Here is a 21,545-nt window from a genome sequence, read left to right on the forward strand (position 1 = left end):
CACTAATATACTTTCTGTCTCTATAGATTTGCCTGTTTTGGTCATGTCATGTAGGGGAAATACAGGATATGTGGCTGTTTTTGTCTGGCTTCTTTCTTTTAGCATAATGTTTTCAAGGTTCATCTATACTGTAGCAAGTGTCAGTGCTTCATTCTTTTTTGTGGCTAAGTAATATGCTATTGTATGGATGTACCATATCTTGTTTATCCGTTCATTACTTGAGGGACATTTAAGTTGTTTATACTTTTTGACTATTATGAATAATTCTGCTATAAACTTTTGTGTATAAATTTTGTGTAGAGATATGTTTTCAGTTCTCTTGAGTATATACCTAGGAATAGAATCACTGAGGCAGAAGGCAACTTTACGTTTAACTTTTTGAAGGACCGCCAAACTGTTTTCCAAGGCTCCTGTACCATTTTACATTCCCGACAGCAATATATGCAGATTCCAGCTCTCTGCATTCTTACTAACATTTGTTACTATCTGTTATTTTGATTATAGTGATCCTAATGTGTGTGAAGCGGTATTCCATTGTGGATTTGCTTTTCATTTCCTTAATGAGCGAGGATGCTGAGCATCTTTTCAGGTGCTTATTGACCATTTTTATATCTGAATTATCTATTCAAATCCTTTGCCCATTTTTAATTGGGTTATTAGTCTTTTTATTATTGAGTTGTAAGAGTTCTTTGTATATTTTGGATACTAGATACTTAGAAGATATACGATTTTCAAATATTTTATCCCATTCTATGAGTTATATTTTCACTTTATTAACAATGTCCTTTGATGCACAAATGCTTTTTATTTTGATTAGGTCCAGTTTATGTATTTTTCCTCTTTTTGTTTGTGCTTTTGTTGTCGTATTTAAGAAATCATGGACAAATCTAAGGTCACAGATTTACCTCCATATTTTCTTCTAAGAGTTTTATAATTTTAGCTCTTATGTTGAGATCTTTGATCTATTTCTGGTGAATTGTTATATATGGTGTGATATAGGGATCCAACTTCACTCTTCTGTATGTGTTTATCTGGTTGTCTCAAAGCCATGTATTAAAAAGACAGATCTTTTTCCATTGCCTTGGCACCTTTATGGAAAAATCAATTGCCCATAAGTGTCAGGATGTATTTCTGGATTCTAAATTTCGTTCTTATGCCAGCACCATACAGTCTTTATTGCCATAATTTTGTGGTAGGTTTTGAAACCAGTGTGATTCCTCCAACTTCATACTTCTTTTCCAAGATTGTTTTAGCTATTCTAGATCCCTTGAATCTTTACATGAATTTTAAAATCAGCTTGCCAATTTATGCAAAAAAAGGCAACTATGAATTTGATAGGGATTGCATGAATCTGCAGGGCTATTTGGAGACTATTACCATTTTAACAATAATAAGTCTTCCAATCCATGAATATGGGATGCCTTTCCATTTATTTAGTTTTCAGTGTACAAGTCATGCCCCACTTTTGTTAAATGTACTCCTACATTTTTTAAATGATACTGTAAATGAAATTGTTTTCTTAATTTCATTTCAGATTGTTCATTGTTATCGTGCATAAAGGTAATTGATTTTTGTGTATAGAGTTTGTATCCTGTATCTTTGCTGAACTTATTTATCAGCTCTAATAGTATTTTGTGGATTCATTAGAATTTTCTATACAAAGTCATGTAATCTGAAAATATACACAGTTTTATTTATTTTTTCCAATCTAGATGTCTCACTTCTTTTTCTTATCTGATTGTCTTGGCTATTTGGAAAATTTTAAAGGTATTTTTTTTCTCTTTAAAGCTTTGGCAATTTACCAGCATGTGTTTAAATATGGAATATGTGTGTGTGTGTGGAGGGGGCATGTTTTCAAATCAATTCTCTTTCACTCAGTGTGTCCTGGGACATCGTAAGGCTTGGGCGTTTCAATAGCTCTCAGACATCTTCCTCTTCTTTTCTATGTTTGGGTATTCCTTCTCTGTTTTTATTCTCTTCTCTGAGCCTCCCCTTAGATGTATGTTAGACATTTAAAAAAATCTTTCTCTTATGCTTCTTTATTTTTCTCTCATACTTTGCATCTCTTTATCCTACGATCCTGCTCCTACGTCAGTGTTTAATCATCAGCGCTGTCTGAGTTGCTGTTATGTCCATCTACTAAGTTTGTATCCTGTCATTTATATATTACATTACCAAGAGCTCTGAATTTTTTCTTACCATTGCAACTTCTTTTCAGTGCCTTTTATGCCCTATGAAATCTCTCAGGATATTAATTATAATCATATCGAAGTTTTCTTCTGTTCCTTACATTATAATTTTTAGATCTGAATATGTTGAGTTTTGCAATGTTTTGTTTTCTTGTTTTGATCACATTTTGAATCTGAATCTGGTTTAGGCAACATTAATAACTGGAAGTGTATTTCCTCAGACTAAATTATAATGACATTTGCCTGGCAGTCAAAGCAGCTTTGGATTACCGAAGCTTCTTTCTTGTGATTACTCAGGGGATTTGTGGGGCTTGTGACCAAGTGGAGTTGCCTCATTGTTTTTTCTGGAGAGAGTGGTTCCACCCCTGCAGATGGCAGTAAGGTCCTTCATACATCGGATCCAGTGTACTATTTAGAGAAAAATTAGAGTCATTGGTACAGACAGTGGTGATATTGGCTCATCTGTTGCACCCCTTAATTAACTACCATTTCATTGCTTATGATCCACTCCCTCTCATTGCTTCCTTATCTTGTTTGGGGGATTATTCCAAAGTTATGCTCAGAAAATCTCTTTTTCCATTAAAAAAAATTTTTTTACATCATCTCTGTTACCTCCATGGCTTGTAGATGCTTCAGTTGACTCGAGTATCACTATCATTCTGTTTCCATTTGCTTTATGCCTTTCAAAAACTGTTTACATTTGTGGTCTGCTGGTAGAATGTTCCTTGTTTTTTCATTATTCTCATGAATTTACTTTTGTGTTCATTTTTTATACATATTTTTTTCTGTCATTGAATTGAATTTGAGTTGGAGAAGCAAAAAAACACTTTTTTCAGTCAGCCATCTTGAATGCAGTGGCAGTGTCATTCCTTTTCAAATGAACCTTTTCTGTGTCTGCCACAAGGGCAAGCTGTATGGAAATGCTAATCTGGCAGGTTTGCAATTAATTTCTAATTTAAAACTCATTTCCTACATAAGAAAGTAAAAGTTTATTTGCAGATGACATTGAAATGTTCCCATCAGAAATCCCTAAATCATATCACAATCTGTCCAGTTTCACAAACCTGAAGGAAGAAATGTCTCCTCAAATTCTTCAAAAACACAGAGAGAGAGAGAGCAAGAGAGAGAGAGAGAGGGAGAGAGAGAGGGAATGTGTGAGCCCAACGAAGTCTTTCTTCAGTGCAAATCTTCATCTGCTGCTTTTATATTCAGAAAAACTTATTTAAAAAAATGCATATATTAGAATTCCAATTATGTTCTTTCTGCTATAACTAGCCACAATTTAAAATATTATTTATATGAGAGAAAAAAATTCTGTGTTGCACTTGGAGCTGCCAAATAATGACCAAAGGCAGAAGTCCAATTGAAAGGGTGAATATAGCCGCTCTAAGCCCCCAACCAACATTAACCTTTTTGAAACTTCTCTTACTACATAGCAGAAGTCATGTTGTTGCATAAGATCTCCCATCCCACAGTCTTCTGTCATCATCCTTCCTTTTGGCACCCAAACGCGACAGTTTGAGGAGCCGTGCCCACACCCACAATCAATAGGAAGTCCTGTTTTTCTCACTTCTTTTTCTGGATCACCTTCCTTGTCTCCTTTTAAGTGAAATGAATGATTATTAATTTTTCAACCATTGTTTTGGGTGATTTGTTATGCAGGATAGATACCTGAACACTTTATTATGCAAAGACATTTAATTGGTTTTGCTTCCGCCAGTCCCTTCCAAGCTATGCCCAGTGAGGCCCTTCATTTCTCTATCAGAAAGGCTCATGACTGTTGCCCTCCACAAACAAACCTTTGGCTTCTGAATGTGTCTTCTTCCATAGAGGCATGGCGGTTTTTCCTTTCCCTTCTTCTTTTCTCCCTTCCTTACTTCCTTCCTTCATTTTTTCATTCGTTTGTTCCTTCCTTTTCTTCTTCCCCTCCCATCCCATCAACCTCCCTCCCTTCTTCCTTTCTTTCTTTCTTTTTCTTTCGTAGTGTTTTTTCCTTCCTGTTACAGATATCTCTGAATTTAAGTAGAAGAAAAAAATTATTTTATCATTTTTAGATATATAAAACAGAGAAACAAAAATTGACGTGACTCTCAAGAAAGCATGATTTATGGGTTCTAACTCTCCCAGTGACCATTCGGATCCATAGTGATTCATCAGTGCACATTCATCTATCAAGGATAGCCTATAGATCACGAAAGCGCCTTTGTCTGTCATCATGTCATGAGGGATGTGGTACAAGAATTCTTCTATAAACACTAAATTGACTTGGGAGCTGTTTCAGTAGCACTTATGTGTAGTACTTATCGCTCATGTACTTTGATTTTAGTTTTTATTATTATCACATATGATGAGTCACATTTGAGGGTAACTCTGGTTGCACTTTTAAACTCAAGTAAATAACACTTTTCTGCCTTAATTTACAATGATTAGAAAGCTAGGATCTTAGGCGAAACAAGTAAAATAATGACTAGTGGTAGAATATTTGGAGATTTCTTTGGGGAGAGCTCATTGAACTGCTCGGTTTTGTGAATGACAGTTGGGTGGCTCTTGCTTTGGTGTGGTGGACCTGGTCATTATTGACCCCATCTGAAACTATGGGAACTTCTTCAGCCTGTGAGGTCGTTACAGCATCTGTGTCCTTGAACATCACTCATCATTCCAAGAGAAGATGTACCTCCTCTCGGTAGTAAAAAGTAGCAGTGTAATTAGCCAAAGAAGAAAATCAATGCCTCTTCACTCCAACGATCTAGATCAGTGGTTCTCTTAATAATTTCCCAATTCTTAGTCCCATCTCTTTTCCTTTTACAGAAAAACAAAGTGATAAAAATGAAAATGGAAATTCTCAGCTGAACTGTCTCTTATCTCCGCTTAATCATTTGGCCATTCCAATTCTCTCCTTGCTTTGCTTAATACTAAGTGATGTCTTGGTTCTTCTGCTAAAAGCTTTTACTTTTAGTTTTTATTTCAGTTTTGCTTCATTACTGTTGGTATGTCTGGCTTTGAGAAACAAAACTTTCACTTGATTGCCTAATAAAAATAAATTCTCCTTTGTTCCTGAAGGTGCCGTAGATTCTTAATGACTACAAAGCCCACCCCACAGCACTGCAATTAAGCGACAACAGGGAATTCATGAGTAGGATTCTTATCCTGGATCAAGGCCCTTAGTACTGATGAAAACAATAAAATGAATTCTGTGAAGATTGACCCTGTGAAGTCCTTATATGGGATATTCTCCTTTGCACGTAAATTATTTACACAATGCTAAATGTTGTGTGTGGTGATACAGGAGGAATCCAGGGAGTCACCCTTTTGTTTTCACCTTTACATAACTCTTTATGCATTTATACCATATGACCTGCATAAGTATCGCAGATGCATCACATACTCCATTATTTTTTTCTGTCTCCTCCCTGCACAGAAGCTGCCACCAGCAATGTATGGGTGGGCAGTCACATGTGCCATCCTACAAGAAAAGAGTGGAGTGTGTCACAAGACATATATGTCCAGGCTTTCTAGTGTCTGGTCTCAATCAGTCTTGTAAAAACATTAGCCTGGCCAGTACTGATACCAGTTAAGCTTGGGCCTTGAAAATTCAAAGCTTAAATATCTGTTTTGGTGAAATTTCCACATTTTGGTTTGATTATTATGTTGTTTCATCAGGAATGAATAGAGGCAACTCCTTATGCTGGTTCTATCAGTCTGCATTCTGCAGAGAAAGAGAAATTTAAGGAATTGGCTCACAAGATTGTGGGGACTGGCGAGTCAAAATTCCTCAGGGCAGCAGACTGGAAACTCAGGCAGGCCATTTCTATCGCAATCTTGAGAAGAATTCCTTCTACATCTGGGAACCTCAGTCTTTTTCTTAAGGCCTCCAACTGATTGGATGAGGCTGCTTACATGATTGAGGGTAATCTGCTTTACTCAACATGTATTGATTTAAATGCTACTTACAGGGGGCCCAGTCCTGTGGCCTGGTCGTTAAGTTCTGGGTGCTCCACTTCAGCAGCCAGGGTTTGGTTCCCCAGTGTGGACCTACACTACTCCTTGAAGGCCATGCTGAGGTTGAGACCCACATACAAATTAGAGAAAGATTGGCATGGATGTTAGCTCACACAGCAACATCTAGACTGTGGTTTGACCAAACTATTTGGCACGATAGCTTAAGCCAAACTCACACAAAAACTAACAATCACACCTCTTTTATACAGGGCTATGTTCAAACCACCCTACTGATGTGGACATCTGTTCAATCTTTAAAATCTTTGCTGAGAAAGTATATCATATAGACTAGCTTGAATTCCAAGTTGAATTTTACAAATTCCTGTTAAATCTCCATCATAATGTTTAATTGTTAAATCCACTTGTCCTTGCTCTCTCTCTATTAGACGTGGATAATAATTAGATATTGTATCCAATTCCTATTAAATGGTAATCTTTTTTACTGATATTCAGAACAAATTTGTTTTCACAATCATGCAGTAATCTCTTCCCATTATATACAGATATTTAAAAACAAAATATGGCAGTCAAGTATATAACTAATAAGTATATAACTAATGCTTTCATACCTGTGCAAAGTACATGAAAAATACTTATTGATAAGGTGTAGTTACATTAAACAATTAAAACTAAATTGCTTTTCTGAAAAAACTTAGATTATATATGCATACATATATTTATGACATATATATCTTTTGTGATTCATTTTCCTACAATCGACCTATTCTTTTTTAAAGAGGGTAGGTGTATAAGTTGTAGGTACATACTAATAATTTTTCTACACATTACTATCTAGAAACTATTTTCAGTTATATGATATCAGTCAACATACCATGAAAATGAATGCTCATCATATGACTATGAGGTCATATCATATTAGTAATGCCCCATTGTGTGGGATATAACCAGGAGAGTGGGTTAGAGGATGTGTTATTTAACTAATGCCTTGATTTAATGACTCAATTCCCTGTACATTGACATTTGTGCTTATTAACGTATTTCTTATCTTAACCTTATGAAGCAACAGCAGTGGACATATCAGATACAGATTTCCTATCCTAAAATCTTTGTTCACTTATGTATTCACTCAGTCACTCACTCCTGAGCACCTAAATGGTCCTAGGATGTGTGCTTGGTGTTGGGAACCCATGCTGAACTGACGGAGCCTGCCCTCATAAAACTTAATAGTCTCCTGAGGGAGGTAGACATTAGCCAAACATTCAGACAAATAAGTGCAACATTACAACAGCTGTACATGCTGAAAGGGAAAGGCATGCAACTTTTCAACTTCCCAGACGGAGGGGAGAATATAACACATTCTGGCTTTAAGGGAGAGAGTATTGTTTGTTTTATTTTATTTTTAAAATGTTGCCAGCTGGTAGAGTAAAACAACAATTTTTCCTTTTCAGCATCATATTGACAAAGATCCAGTCAAATATGTTGGCATTCCTACCTTGACTGACTGATTGTAAAGATCTCCTTTTCCTGCCAGAGAGAAGAGAGCAGAGGAGGACGAAGGTTGGGGAGAGGCATTTCACTATTTCTCCAAATGGGAGCCCCCCAACTGCGATGACTGATAGGAAAGTCAGAGTAGCTTCATGGTGTGCTATTCCCTCATAAGAGGTACAGATTCCACTCTCAGGAATCAGCCACCAAGCATGACTTTGGACCAGCAGTAGGACCGCTTGTGCCTTGACTTGGTTCAGAGGGAGCAGGGCCAGCAGGGCCTTCCCTAGGACCCTTAGTTGTGTGAGACCGCCTGTCCTGCCCTGCTGCTCTGGGCTTGAACAGATTCCTTGTTTATTTTTAATGTAATATATGAAACCATAAAGTAGTATAGGAAGGTATATATTATTTACAAAGCTCAATAATAGATTATATGCCTTTCCGATCTCTACCCAGTTAAGCCCTAAAACAATACAAAATTACATTATATCTACCTAAGTTTTCATCCCTGATCGTATCTTTCTGCCTTTCCCTAGAGGTAACCACAATGCTAAATTTTGTCGCTATCCATCTCTTGCTTAAAAAGTTTATCACTCCATATGTTTCCCCCCAAAATCTTGCTTAGCGCTCTGCTTTTGTGTGTCTCCTACAGCTTGCTTCATTCCCTCGATACTTGTCACTTTCCCACTCTCAGAGAACATAAGCTGAGTCTTTAAAAAGAGGGCAGCATGGTTTAGAAAATGGAAATTGTGAGAGCCTGATTGGCAAGGAACACGGACATAGAACATAGACTAGTGCAAAAGTTGAAAAAGCGCATATAAGGGGCACGAGATCCTGACTTTAATATTTCAGAGATTTGGTCAGTAAGACAATACAGGAGATAAGCAGATGGCATGGTGGAAAATGGTGAAGACTCTAGAATGAGGCAGGCCTGGGTTTGACTCTCAGCTTTTTCAATTAGGAGTTGAGTGGCCTTGAGACATTAATTCACCTTTCTGAACCTCGGTTTCCTCAGTGGGAAATGGGGTTGAGAATGCTTCTCTTGCAGGTTGCAAAGACCTGGCACCTGGTAAATCCTCAATAAATATTAGTTTCTTTTCCTCTGTATAACACCCACTTAAACCCCAAATTACAATCATTAACTCTCTGTTTCCCATCTGTTTTTTTAATATATTAGGATCTTTGTCTTGAATTTGTCATGTTTGACTATTTGCACCGCCAAACCACAACACTGTAATTTTATCCAACGCCTTCTTTTTTAGCAAAATTTCCCCGCAAATCTTCGGTTTTTAGGTTACCCTGTCATCTTGTTTCTTAGCTTTGTTAGTCTTTTCAGCATTTTTGCTGTTTCTCAAAAATAAAATTTTGGTTTTCTCCTATGTCATAAGTAACTGACAATAATATTTAGCATCTGTATACTTCAGCAAAAGCTACACAAATGCAGCATTAGGAAGGACGAAAGTGTCAACATCGGATTGATTCTGCTGGGACCAAACGCTGATGAGTGACCTCATGGTACCTCTCCCAGTCACTCACTGCATTCTCGGGGCTGCTGTGAACTTGACCTACAGAACTATTTGGCTACATCTCATTGTGCTGTGCTTTACAGAGAACTCAGATTTCATCCTGTGGGTTGTGTGCCTCTGGTACATAGACTTGCAGACAGTGAACTAATATACTGACCTCGTGACTGAACGATGTGGATATTTGAGATTCAGAGGAGGATGCGGATCTGACACAAAGAATGATTATTATTTCCTGCAACAAGAGCTGTATTAACAAGAGAAAGGTGATAACATGGTGACGTGTCAGGAAAATGTTGGCAAGAGCCTTGGAGAATAAAGTTCTCCTTAATATGTTTTCTTATATGTAGTTGCACTTGTATCAGCAAATTCCTAAAAATCAGTAAATGACAAATTTTGTAGGTCAAATGTCAATATTGATAAAAGTGTTATAAAGTACAATATTCTTCCAGGACATATGCTATTGATTTATTTTATTGAATTTCTACACGTCTATTAGGGCTATTCCTTGGTGGGTGTTTTACATCTGAAAGCACAATTAAAATCCATTTATAATATCTGTTCAAGTAAAACATCTGCAGATAACAGCCAGAGAGTTCCCCCGCCCAAGCCAGCTTTTGATAAAGGACACATAATTTTGTATGTGCACATGTGCAACTTATCTTACTTAGGCGCCTGGGAGATGGTTGAAAATCACTTGCCAAGTATAGGGGTAAGAGGGAAGATGGTGGGCTTTCAAATAAGGGTCAGATGAAACTGTTTTGGAAGCTTAGAGATTTTTTAATGTAGCTCTGTAAGACAGGAGGTTTCTTACTGTAGGTGGCCCAGGGCTTGTTGAAGATTATAGGACACAGAAGGAGGACACAGTTATGTAACTCACTTTATTTATTCAAGGAAGTCTGTTGCTTAGGGAATACTCCCACCGTAGATTGCAAAAGCCTGAACACACAGGAATCTACAAAATTAAATATTCAAATCAGCAACCAATTCATGGCCACATTCAAGATGCTGGACTGTGATGTGAGATGTTTATATATCTCATTTGCCTCATGAATGTGCTTCATGCGATGTGATGTTTTAATTCTTCCTCTGGGCCCCAAGCTGTGTGTGTTTCCTTTATGGTGACTCTGTACTACACTAATGAATTGTATGTTTTTGAATATGTAATCATTCAACAAAGTTTACGTAAAGTTAAGAAGTTTGGAAAACTATGAACTGAATCAATAGAGGAGAAAGATGAAATGAGTATTTACAAAGGGCTTGGCAAGGGTGGAGCATTTACTCCTTTTAAAAGCATTGACAAATGATAAAGTAGGTGATCGATGCTCAAGCATTGATGCAATTTTTCTTCTTTATTCTCTGTCAATATTGGTGCAAGAGAACACAGCCTAAGACCAGAAGTTAGACAAACTAAGTTCTAGTACCAGCTCTCTTCCAAATGTCTTGGTTTCCTTATTTTTTTCTTTTGTCATATGAAAGTTGAAATACATCGTTTAATATTTTTTATTATAAGAACAATATATTAAACATGACTGAAAATTTACATATTCCCAGGTGGTAAATGGCCCTAACATGAAATAAATTATTCTGTGCCAGTTGGCTTGGTGATTGATTAGACGGTAAGCCACGTCCAAATCACGAATCGAAGTCATGGCTCCTAGGTGTAGGGAGTGAGCAAGAAAACAGTGGCTCAGGTCATATCTCATGGCTTAATAATCATAAACATGTCCAGTATGTTCACAATTTGATTTCTGGCTGTAAGTTTCGAATACTAGATTGTGTGGTAGAAAATCCCTAGAAGTAGTCAGAAGGAGCAAAAGAAACCCACCTTAATGATCATCAGCTTCCAATTTATTTCAATATGCAAATTCTTTTCTAAAGATTAGCTAGATGGTGAATTATAATAGGAAATTAAAATATGATTAAAGATACTAATATAATTAAGTAATAGTTGATTTGGATTCAAATTATTCTCTTTATGAGAGTTTGGTGCTTTTTTGTATTTTTTAATGGTTAGAATACAAAATGCATTATCTTGGCATTGCCTTTCGCTTTCCCCTGTATACCACGTCATGGTTCAAACCCCATCAGTTTTTACTCCTCAGGGCCCTTCCCTTCTGCCCCTTTTTCTTCAGTCAATTGTCCCTATTTAAAGCCTTTCTCATCTCAGGCCCAAACAACATGTTGTGTTATTTTATCAGGACCATGTGGTCTTAGATAACATGTGATTTTAACATCCAAATGAAAGAATGACCTCCTGAAATCTACCTTTGAAAAATAAATTTCAAGGAAGTGTACTATGTTGCTTGATTTAGTCATTGGCTAAGTAGGATTTTGATTTTATTCTCCCTTAATTATACTTATGAATTGACACAGTTAAATTGGAATTTCCCTTCCTTGAATGGACTCAGTGTTGAATGATGAGACAATTATTATGCTTCATTGAACTTGATGCAGATGAAGTGTTGTCACCATCTGCACATTTGTTTTTAAAGGACAAAATTGTGCACATATTTGTTATTTTGCCATGCACTTGACTTTCTGAAGACACACTTGTTCAAAGACTTAATACAAGTGAAATAAAATCTTGTATCAATTCAACCAGGTATCAAGATAATTTCCAATCAAGTTTCATTTACAGTTGTGTACACTAATGATACTCATTTAACTGATGTTTTATAGGAGAAAAAATTAAGGTAATGATTATACTGAAAGCTAATAATTGTTGAGAGTTCCTAATTGATCAGAGACTTTACCCTCTTCATCTTTTCTAAAGCTCACAGCACTGTGAAGTAAGCGTGTATTAGTATCCTAATTTTCAGTTGAGGATTTGAGGCTTGGTAAGTTAAAAAACTTGCACATGATCTTGCAAATAACAAGCAAGGGAGAAAAAAAATGTAAACCAGCCACCCAGACTACATATTCTGAAACCAGTACTCTACTCTTGCTCTTCAAACTTTGATCTGAGGACCAACATCAGCATCAGCACTTGGTGCTTGATGCAGGCACAGAATCTCATGTAGGACGAGCAGTTCATCATGGTTAGCTGAGTACTTTCCGTTTTCTTACTAAAAGTCCCTCGTGCCAGGAAACTCTTTGCTTCTGGGGAAACCAAGACAGTCTGTCATCCTAATCTCAGTCTCTTCCCCTGAACTAATGAATCTGGATCTGCACTGTAAACATCCCCAAGTGACTAAGATGCACATAAGAAAAGGGAAGCATTGATCTTTAAAGTTTCATTGGTTTAATGAATACTTCCTAAAAAGATTTCTAGAGAAACTAAATCTTGGAATCAACTCTCGTGCTTTGAACTGACATCAGTTCAACTGATCTAGTCATACACAGTGCTCATAAAGGATTCAGATTCTGATATATTTGTCTCCAGAAATTCACTCTCTCCTGGAGAAAGAAGTTGTCTCACTCACAAGAAGAGACACTAAACTACTCAGAGTTATCACGATCTGAGCTCACCATGCCACAGAAACGAAATTAAAAAAATGAGAGAAGCCTGTGGGATTATTCCCTCTGATTGCAGTAAGAAGGATTTTGGTTGTCAAAAAATTGTAATTTTAAGTGAAAAGTGACATATAAATTTATTGATATAGTACAGAACGTACCTGACATCTGTATTACCAGTCTTGGTTTGTATTCTCACTAGATTAGGACGCTGTATCACTTTATTAGCAGAAGCCACACTTGTCAGACCTCAGTTTTAATGGTATGACTTGTTTAATAAGCCTTCCATATTTCACTTATACACTTTTATGCCTAGGATTTTGCAGATAAAATTCTCCCAGCATGTGAAATCTCAGGGGACACACCTAGAATGCTGAGAAAGTTGGCACTGACTATTCCTATCTTATAGCATAGATTAAAAACAGTTAGACCTGGAAGAGACCTTGGGGAAAATATAGCCCATTTATTTTATGAATTAGGAAATTGAGACCTATCAGAGTTAAACAACTTCCTATGGCCGTTCAGCAAGTTCACAGTACAATCAGGCCCAGAATGGAGCATGGTTGAGAATAGATCTGACAATATTGGGTTTTCCTTGAGTCTTCCTTATGTTATTTGAAATATAAGTTAATAGCTGTTACACTGAAAGAAAATTTTAGGCTTTTACTGAAAAGTTATATGATCGCAGATGTCTATTTAAATGAAGATGGAATATGACATTGCAGAGAGCTACAGTGACAATTGCTCCCTTTTCCTCTCATGATCAAGATAGCATAGTCAGTCAGCAACAAGGAGCTGAGCTTAGAGAATTATGTTCCACATTTGATTTAATTTTTAATCTTGGGAAAATTCATGAACTCTTCTGCATCTTTTATGGTGTGTAGAGTAGCTTCAAAAGCTGTTCCTTCTCTGACTAAAATGATTATTGGAAAGAAGAATGGCTACTGTGTGCCTAATGTATGGCACTAGAAAGGAGGGATGTAGGGGCTGCTTCTCATAATTACATAAACGTTCCCGCTACGGAAGAGAAAGGGGCTAGAAGTTGGGGAGTCTGAAGCATGAGAGAAGACCAGCAGCAGTGAGATAAAGAAAGGAAAAAGAAACTATAATCAAAATTTAAAAGTCTTCATTTCAAACTTAGAGAGCAGAATAAGAGAATAAAGTGTTGAAAAAATAGCAAAAGTAGTGAAGGTTTTAAATTTTTAAGAAAGGAAACTGCAAACTTGATAAGGAAAGTAGGACAGGTTTAATTCTCTGCAGAAAGAGTGAATGACTCATTCAGGCTCTTAGATTAAAAAAGGACTCTTATATTTTAAAAGAAACATTGATCTTCAGGAAGATTTAGAACAGAGATGTGCAAGGGTCCATAAAGTAATTTTTGTCAGGAAGACTTTGATTAGAAAGCCAATGGAGATGACATAGAGACATCTTAGCAGTCAGAGATGCCAAGCATAAAAGCATATGATGTCAGCTTTAGGAGTGGGCAAACTATAATTTATTTGTGAAGGAAATTTCTGGAGAAGCAAATGAAAATTGCTGGCTGAATATCACCAAAATGCTATGAAGCAGCAGCAAGATAAGACTGGTTACATATTATTTACAAATGAAATGCTTGCTAGAGAGGACATATGCCTATAATTAAAAGACATCAGAAGATTATGTCAACTGAGTAAGAAACTGGATGTCTTTAGGTGTAGATAAGGGGACATAAATTTGAGGGAAAGATTTTGGCCTAGAGAAACTAGAACAAAAGGTCTATTCTGCAACTTCTCCCTGTGAGTGCCTGAAGAGATACTGGCAGCCACGCTTTCGCCATAAATGCAGACCCAGGTATGATTTTAGGAGAGGTGCCCTTTCTTACCTCAGTGCTTGAGGTGGGAGGCGAGGGGCCACAGAAGCGCATAACAACTTGTGAACTTTGTGCTAGCAAAGGGAGAGAGGTTTACTCCAAAAGCTTATAGTCAGAACAGAATTTAGAGGACATTCAGGAATTCACCTGGAAGAGAAGGCAGTGTGGAAGGAACGGCACCCAAATGGGTTTGTCCAGAACTTTCTATACTAATAATAGGCATTAAATGTTCAATAAATGCCTATTATTATATGGAAATAAAGTTTGCCAGAGACTGCAAAGTGCTTAAGATCATTTAATAAATAAAAATTAGCTGTGGCTGTTCTACTTTCTGAGGTTGAAGAAAGGGAAAGCAAGTTAAACAGAGAAAAGAGACGACATCTGTGCAATTATCTCCTGCTCTACTAACTAATTATCCAACAGGCAGGTTTTGACCATTTAATGGAAATTACATTGGTCTCCTCACATGGCCACTCTCACAAGTCTGTTCTTACTAACTTTATACCTGACTTCTATAGCCGATGCCTGTTTCCTCCTGTAGACACTGCTCACTCTGACCTTTGATTTGCATCCCAAAAGCTGCTGTGATTCTGCTACTTCTCCCCTAAAAATTTTCAAAATCTCTCTAACCCTGCTAAAATAAAGTCCCAACTACACAAAGTGGCTTGTCAGAATCAGGACTTAATTTGCCTTTCCCACTGTATTTCTTAGGAGTCCTCTGTAAACTATCCCGTCCTGCTGACCTGGCCCGGTCAGTGTGTTAATTGATTCCTGAACACAGCTTAAGCAGTCCCATTCTGTTTTTAGGCACAGCTTCCCCTGTTTTAGGCACCCCTTTCCATATTTGGCAGCATTTTCCTGACCACATATAACCATCCTGCAATGAAGCCTCTCTCTTCTTAACCTTGTAGAGATTATTACCTTGATCATTTGGTATTTACAGTAATAGGGCCTGCCATGTTTAATTCTGTATGGCAATATCTTGTCTCTTCAGATATAATAATAAACCTGCAGAGCACAAAGACGGTACTTCCTCTTTGCCTTTAGGAGTTGACTTTGGATAGGTAAATTACACAAGAAAGACTGGGGAAAGGGGAATAAAGAGAATCTTTAAAACTAATGAAAAGTAAGAACTAAATATCTGAGATAAGCAGAGGAAAAATCAGAAATTCATCAGGATTTACATAGCTTGTTGAAGACACGTGGTCAGCTAACGAAAGCCCAGGTTAAGGGATTTAAAATGATTCATAATCAGGGGGAGAGTCCCGTTCGCTGATTAGATGACCCAGAGTTTAAGATCAAGGAGAGACTGAAGTGGTAATGCAAAGAACTCTGAGTTTTAGGAAAGATGAGTTGAAAATGATCTGTGTGACTTGTCTGGGCACCACAGAGAAGGGTAAACTAGAGAAAATGTAGAGTTAAAGAGATTCGTGCATGGTATGGATTAATTCTGTGAATGACGGAGGTTTAGCAGTCATACAATTGCTTCAGCACAGAAATGATGTCAATGGGAGTGATCGAGGGAGATAAGGCTTTGAATTGGTTTCATTTCTTTGGGCTTCAAGGGAAAGAAAGTCACATTGATGCATATTTTTTTCCATTCTCCTTTCCCATTCCACCATAACAAAGAGGCCACAGACATCTCTGGGCACAGCTAGGACTAGAACCTGCAATGATTTCTCCCACCACTAAGCTGGTGGTTGGCTTAAGTTTCTCCTTAAAAATTACCAAGAAAAGAAATAGGAAGATAGAGAGTGAGGTTTGTGAAGGCTGTGCCCCACCACACATACACACATACATGAGACACTACCTTTGAGCCTTATCTCTGTTTCTGGGCACTACAAGTTCTGAGGGAAGTTTTGCTGCATTACAGGAAAAACTGGGCCCAGCGGGGATTGCCAAAATAAAAATTACATATGACTCAAAGTATTTGGAGTCTTTCTGTAGAAGGGAGAGATAATATCCATATCATATGCCATGAGAATTCACTTACAGGAGAAAATATACAAGACACTGAACTGCGGAAAAATTATTCCCCACCAAGAAAAAGAAATAGTTGATACTGTGGCATGGGACTTAAAGAGTTTCTTAGGGGTGGCAGTTTGCTTTGGAAAGGAGGAAATTTAGAGAAGGATATAGAATCCCAAAGGTAAGGCAGATGATTAAATGGTGAGGAGAACACTTTGGTGAGAGAAATATTTGAAAAAGATGGAGGGAAGGCAGTAAGAGAAGGAAAAAAGGAGGGCAATTTAGAGAAGAAATCCATCCTCAGAGCCGGGAGAATGTCTTTGGAGATACACGAGGGAAAGAGAAATTACCTGAATAACAGATTAAAAACCAAATGAGAAAAGCCTACTTTTGAGTGCTAAGCTAATAGAACAAGCAGCGGGAGATAAACCTGAGCAATGGCTGGCGCCCAGGCGGCTGCCCCAGGTTGCAATGCTGCTGGCGTTCCTGTTATTATTTCTTTATCTCACCAAAAAAATATTGTTGAAAATAAGTCACTAGGAAGGGTTTTGGTGCAATTTGTAAGGGTGTAGCTGGTCAACTGATTTTAGATGATACTTGATTAGAGAAAACAAGTGGGCTTTTGGTGAAAGGGATTTGCTAAATTAATTGTTGCTAGGTTTTTTAATTTTTAATTTTAAATATACTTTAAACAAGTGTTAAATATGCTTTAAACAAGTGTTACTAGTTGCACACACACAAATTTCCAAGGAGGCGCAGGTTAGATCTGGGTAGGATGATGACACGCATCTCCTGCTCTGGTCTTCCATGCACACCCGGGTCCTGTCTGGCACAAAGTACCTGCTCAGAAAGGTCTCCTCCCACTAACAGATGGGTAGGAGTTCTGTATTCTATCTTCAATATCACCGTGAAAGAGTAGTGAAAAGATTGAAAGGGAAGATGTGTGAGCTATATGCTGCATACTCACAATAGAGGAAATATTTTTTTCTTATCTTCTTTTTTTTCTGTTTTAAGTGAACAGGCACATGGGCAGTGATATACCTACATTCATCTTTACATTTGGCTAAAATTCAGATTTTCTTTTCTCTCATCCATCTCTGTTTCCAAGAGGAGAACCTGTGTTCACTGCCCCTACCTCTCTATTTTGTGACTTCCTTTCCTGGGAAGTTCTGCTAGGCTCTCCCACGCTGCCCCTTGCTGCTCACGCCCTGGCGTGTGTGACCTCTCTGGGCATATTCTTTTATACAGTGTCTTTTGTGATTATCTTCCACCTCTCTCCTTCTGTTCCCACCTGCCTTTCCAGAGTTGTATCCTACTATCTGTGCTCTCTCTTCTTTAAGGGAAAAAACTGGTGAGTAAGCGATGATACATATTGATGCTGATAGCATATTTTATGATATTTAGTTTACAAATCTCTTTTATGCATATATTCTTTGGAGTTCAAAGGAATCCAGACAATTGCATGCAGTTATTGCCTTCCTCTTTTTGTAGAGGTATAGAACATTGAAGTGACATCTCTAACATCAACCACATGCATAGAAAGAGATAGAGTTTGGAGTTGAACCCAAGTTATTTGATTGAAAGCCCTAATATCTTAACCCTCCCAGTGATATTTTCATCTTAAAACTCTTGAGACACAATGCTCAACCATTTAGATATTCATCCTAAATGATAGGATTTCAAGACAGCTAGCTGGGGTGATCATTTTGTGGTAGAGGGAGCACTACCAAGAATTAAAAGTGAGTGCATAAGACTGCAAGGTTTAGAAGGAAAATGAGGAAGGAAAATACAGTGGTGGATAGATTCTTTAATATATCTGGATCGGGAAATCTTTGGACAGGACAGAATGTTGGGTTTCTGAATATATTATAATTTGATTTGGTAAAAAGTTGAGTTGCCTGACAAATGTATGAAGTGTGGGAAAATGTGATTATTGTTTAACTGAAAATAATAAAACAAAAAGGTGATGTAGTTCAGGTGAGTGAGGAAGCAAATTGTTAACAAATACAAAAGTAACAAATTTGAAAGTAAGTTCTGGGGGCATGATAACAGGAAATAAATATGTTGGCAAACTCATTTATTGTTATTCAAATAACTAATAAATTGGGCTATTGATGACAAAGATGCAAATTTCTGTTTTCAAGGTCATGATGAATAGAGCATTCAGAGTTCAATATCAATAAGTACGTAGAGAGAATAATTTGTTTGGGGAAGAAAAAATTAGAATGGGAAAAAGACCCATTAAAATCCCAGCTATATAGAGAGCCAATTGCAAAGAAATAATAATACATGAGTCAGGACAGAAAACATTTTTAAAGGAAATAAATCTATGAGGAAAAATGAAGGAGGGATAATTGCTCTCTCTTTGAAGTAAAAATAACATGATTACATTCAATTAGGAATTCAGTTACTGTACTGGAATGGCTTTGAGGAGTAAGCTAAAGGCATAGCTGGGAAACCACACAATCTACTTCAGCCTCCTCTTCAGGCAAGAGACACAGGAGGGAGACAAGCCATTGTTTGACAAGAAGCAGCCTCCCCTTGCTTTGAAGGCAGGTGGCTGGCTGTGTGTTTAAACCCAGAGGCATGCAGAGGTTGCAGCATAGTTCTTTTCATGAGAGACAACTCCAGTTGTTTCTGTGCACAGAAAACCCCCTGCCCCAGCGCCATGAAGACTTCTGGATTTCTACACCCTGTATTTCTACAGGCTCATCTTCTCTCCGGTTCTCATGGGGAGAGAGGATTGAGCTCACTTGTAAACTTGAAAACTCATCTCATTTATAGTAAGTTCAGTTTTATGATTTAAAAAAACTTTTATCAGTAAATAAAGGTCAACCATCTGGCAGCAATGTGCCTATTTGGCTCTGCTTTGGTTTTCTACACTATGTTATAAAAATATTACAGTCTAGTATGACATTAGCAAAGTGTGACATCTGGGCTTATACAAAATATAAATGTTGGCAGGGGGACTAATTTCCCTTCTGAAAAATTGCCATGGCACAAAGGGACTGAGGACAACCCAATGGCTTAGACTACAGCCCTGGACATCGCTGTACTTCAGCCAGGATCATCCTCCAGAATGTCTGCCTGGAAGGAGAAAGGAGCCTAATTACCCGAGAGGATCACATTGATGGATTGCCATGGGCTTTTGAGAATAGAGGCTATTTTAGCAAAAGAGAAAAATTTTCTCTACCTGTAGTGCTAGGTAGTCATGCATTCAAGAATTAAATGAGACTGCTTCAAAAAAAAGTACTGGAGGTATGGCAGTAATAAAGCTGGGCAGCTTTTCAGTGGGTTTAGATGTTAGAGCATTTACTTTGAGGGTTGAAAATGTATAATTAAATTTTGGCATTGCTTTTAGGTAGTAATGATTTTTATTAAATTCCTTTTTGGTATGACCCCTTTTATGAGTTCAAGACAAATGCCATATTTATTTTTTCCCCCTTAGACTCTGTGCGTGTGTTTTAATGCACTATAATCTAAAAGATATCAAGTCACTGACAAAAAGAATACATGCATCCGGACAGGACCATTGTGCAATCTCAGTTAGAAGCTGATTCTTTTTTTTTTTTTTCTTTTAAGAAAAGAGAGAGGATCAAATTTAAAGAAAACTTCTCTCCTCATCTCTGGGCACTCAATTTTGTGACGATTCAGGCACTATTAATGGCAGGTGGTACTCCTAAGTGGAAAACTGCAATATCAATTTTTCACAGGGGTTAAAAAATCCCTAAGCTTTAAGAAGTTTAGATATCTAAAGCTATAATGCCTATTTCGAGAAGACTAGGATGCGAAACGTTTAATCAGGAATCCAAATTACTGAAGCTAGGAAAATCCAAAATTCTTACAAAATGCTGCACAATGGTGACAGGGAACATTGGTGACTTGTAGACGCAGCATGGTATTCTCATTTTTTTCCCTGATAAGTGGTGATGGCCAAGATTAAACACTGTAATACTGAGAGCTCTCTGCCCATCACTGCCTGATTTCCTTAAGGTTGAAATAGCAAATTACTGCTTGTCCCTATCTGACTTTCTGTGAGCACCTTTCTCCAGGGAACGTACAGGGAGGAGAGATGATTGACTAGGAGGAAGAGAGCAAAGGGCACTTTGGGGGCCCATCTCAGAATGAAGGGGAGTGAAGTTGTCAGCATTTCCAGTTGTCGCCTGAGGAAGTCGCAGCACGGAGATGTTCCATGGTCAATGAGACGATGGGGAACCAAGCCTTGAGGGCAGGTCTCTTGTCACTCCTCCTTTAGCTCTTCGTAGATAATTACTGCCATCCAGACCAGGGGACCTTATCATGTGTTACTTTCCCAAGACTGAATAATTTCCACTGCAATAGTCAGAGAGAACGAAGTGTGCTTCTGGAATTTACAGATGTGATCCAGGGGTTGGGGAGGGATCTGGGCGGTTTTGACTTTCCTTCAGAACTACTTCTATCTCTGGGGAACTTGCCTCACAAGAGCCTCATAACCCCTCAGTCATACTGTTATTGATGCAGCAGTTTTTGTTGCAGATGGGGAAGCTGTGAGAGAGAGTGGGCAGTGAGATTTTTCCTGCCCTCTGTTAAACAGGCTGTGCTCCTCCTTGCTCTCCTGCACTTAATATTTTCCTCCTTTCCTCGGGGGATACTCGTAGTAGAAGCTTCTGACATAACTCCAAGGAGTTGAAGGTTATGAGCATTCCTGGCCCTTGGCGACTTCTTAGGAAACGACCTGAGCTGCCCTTCCAGAGTCCACTTGTGGCCCATCTTGGTATTCCTGCCCCTTATTCTCCAACTCCTGGCTGCTGTTCCTGTTGCTGCTCTGGTGTAGACAAGCTCTGGGCTCTGCCTCAGTGCCTGAGTCAGTCGGACCAAGGGCTGGCTTAAATACAGAGCCTCTCCTTAACCTCTTCTAGGACTCTGGGGTTCAGACACGAGATACAATCAAGTTGGGAACTGAGTCAGTGGTTTACAAACAGTAGTGCTGCAAGCTACCAGGAGCACACTCCCAAATGATACCTCTCCCCAAGCCCTTTCATCCCTCCTCCTGGCAACCACTAATCTACTTTATCTAAATCTCTATAGCTTTGCCTATTCTAGGCATCACATATAAATGGAATCATACAATATGTG

The sequence above is a fragment of the Equus asinus genome, chromosome 11 (genome assembly GCF_041296235.1).
Source record: "Equus asinus isolate D_3611 breed Donkey chromosome 11, EquAss-T2T_v2, whole genome shotgun sequence".
Classification (NCBI taxonomy): domain Eukaryota; kingdom Metazoa; phylum Chordata; class Mammalia; order Perissodactyla; family Equidae; genus Equus; species Equus asinus.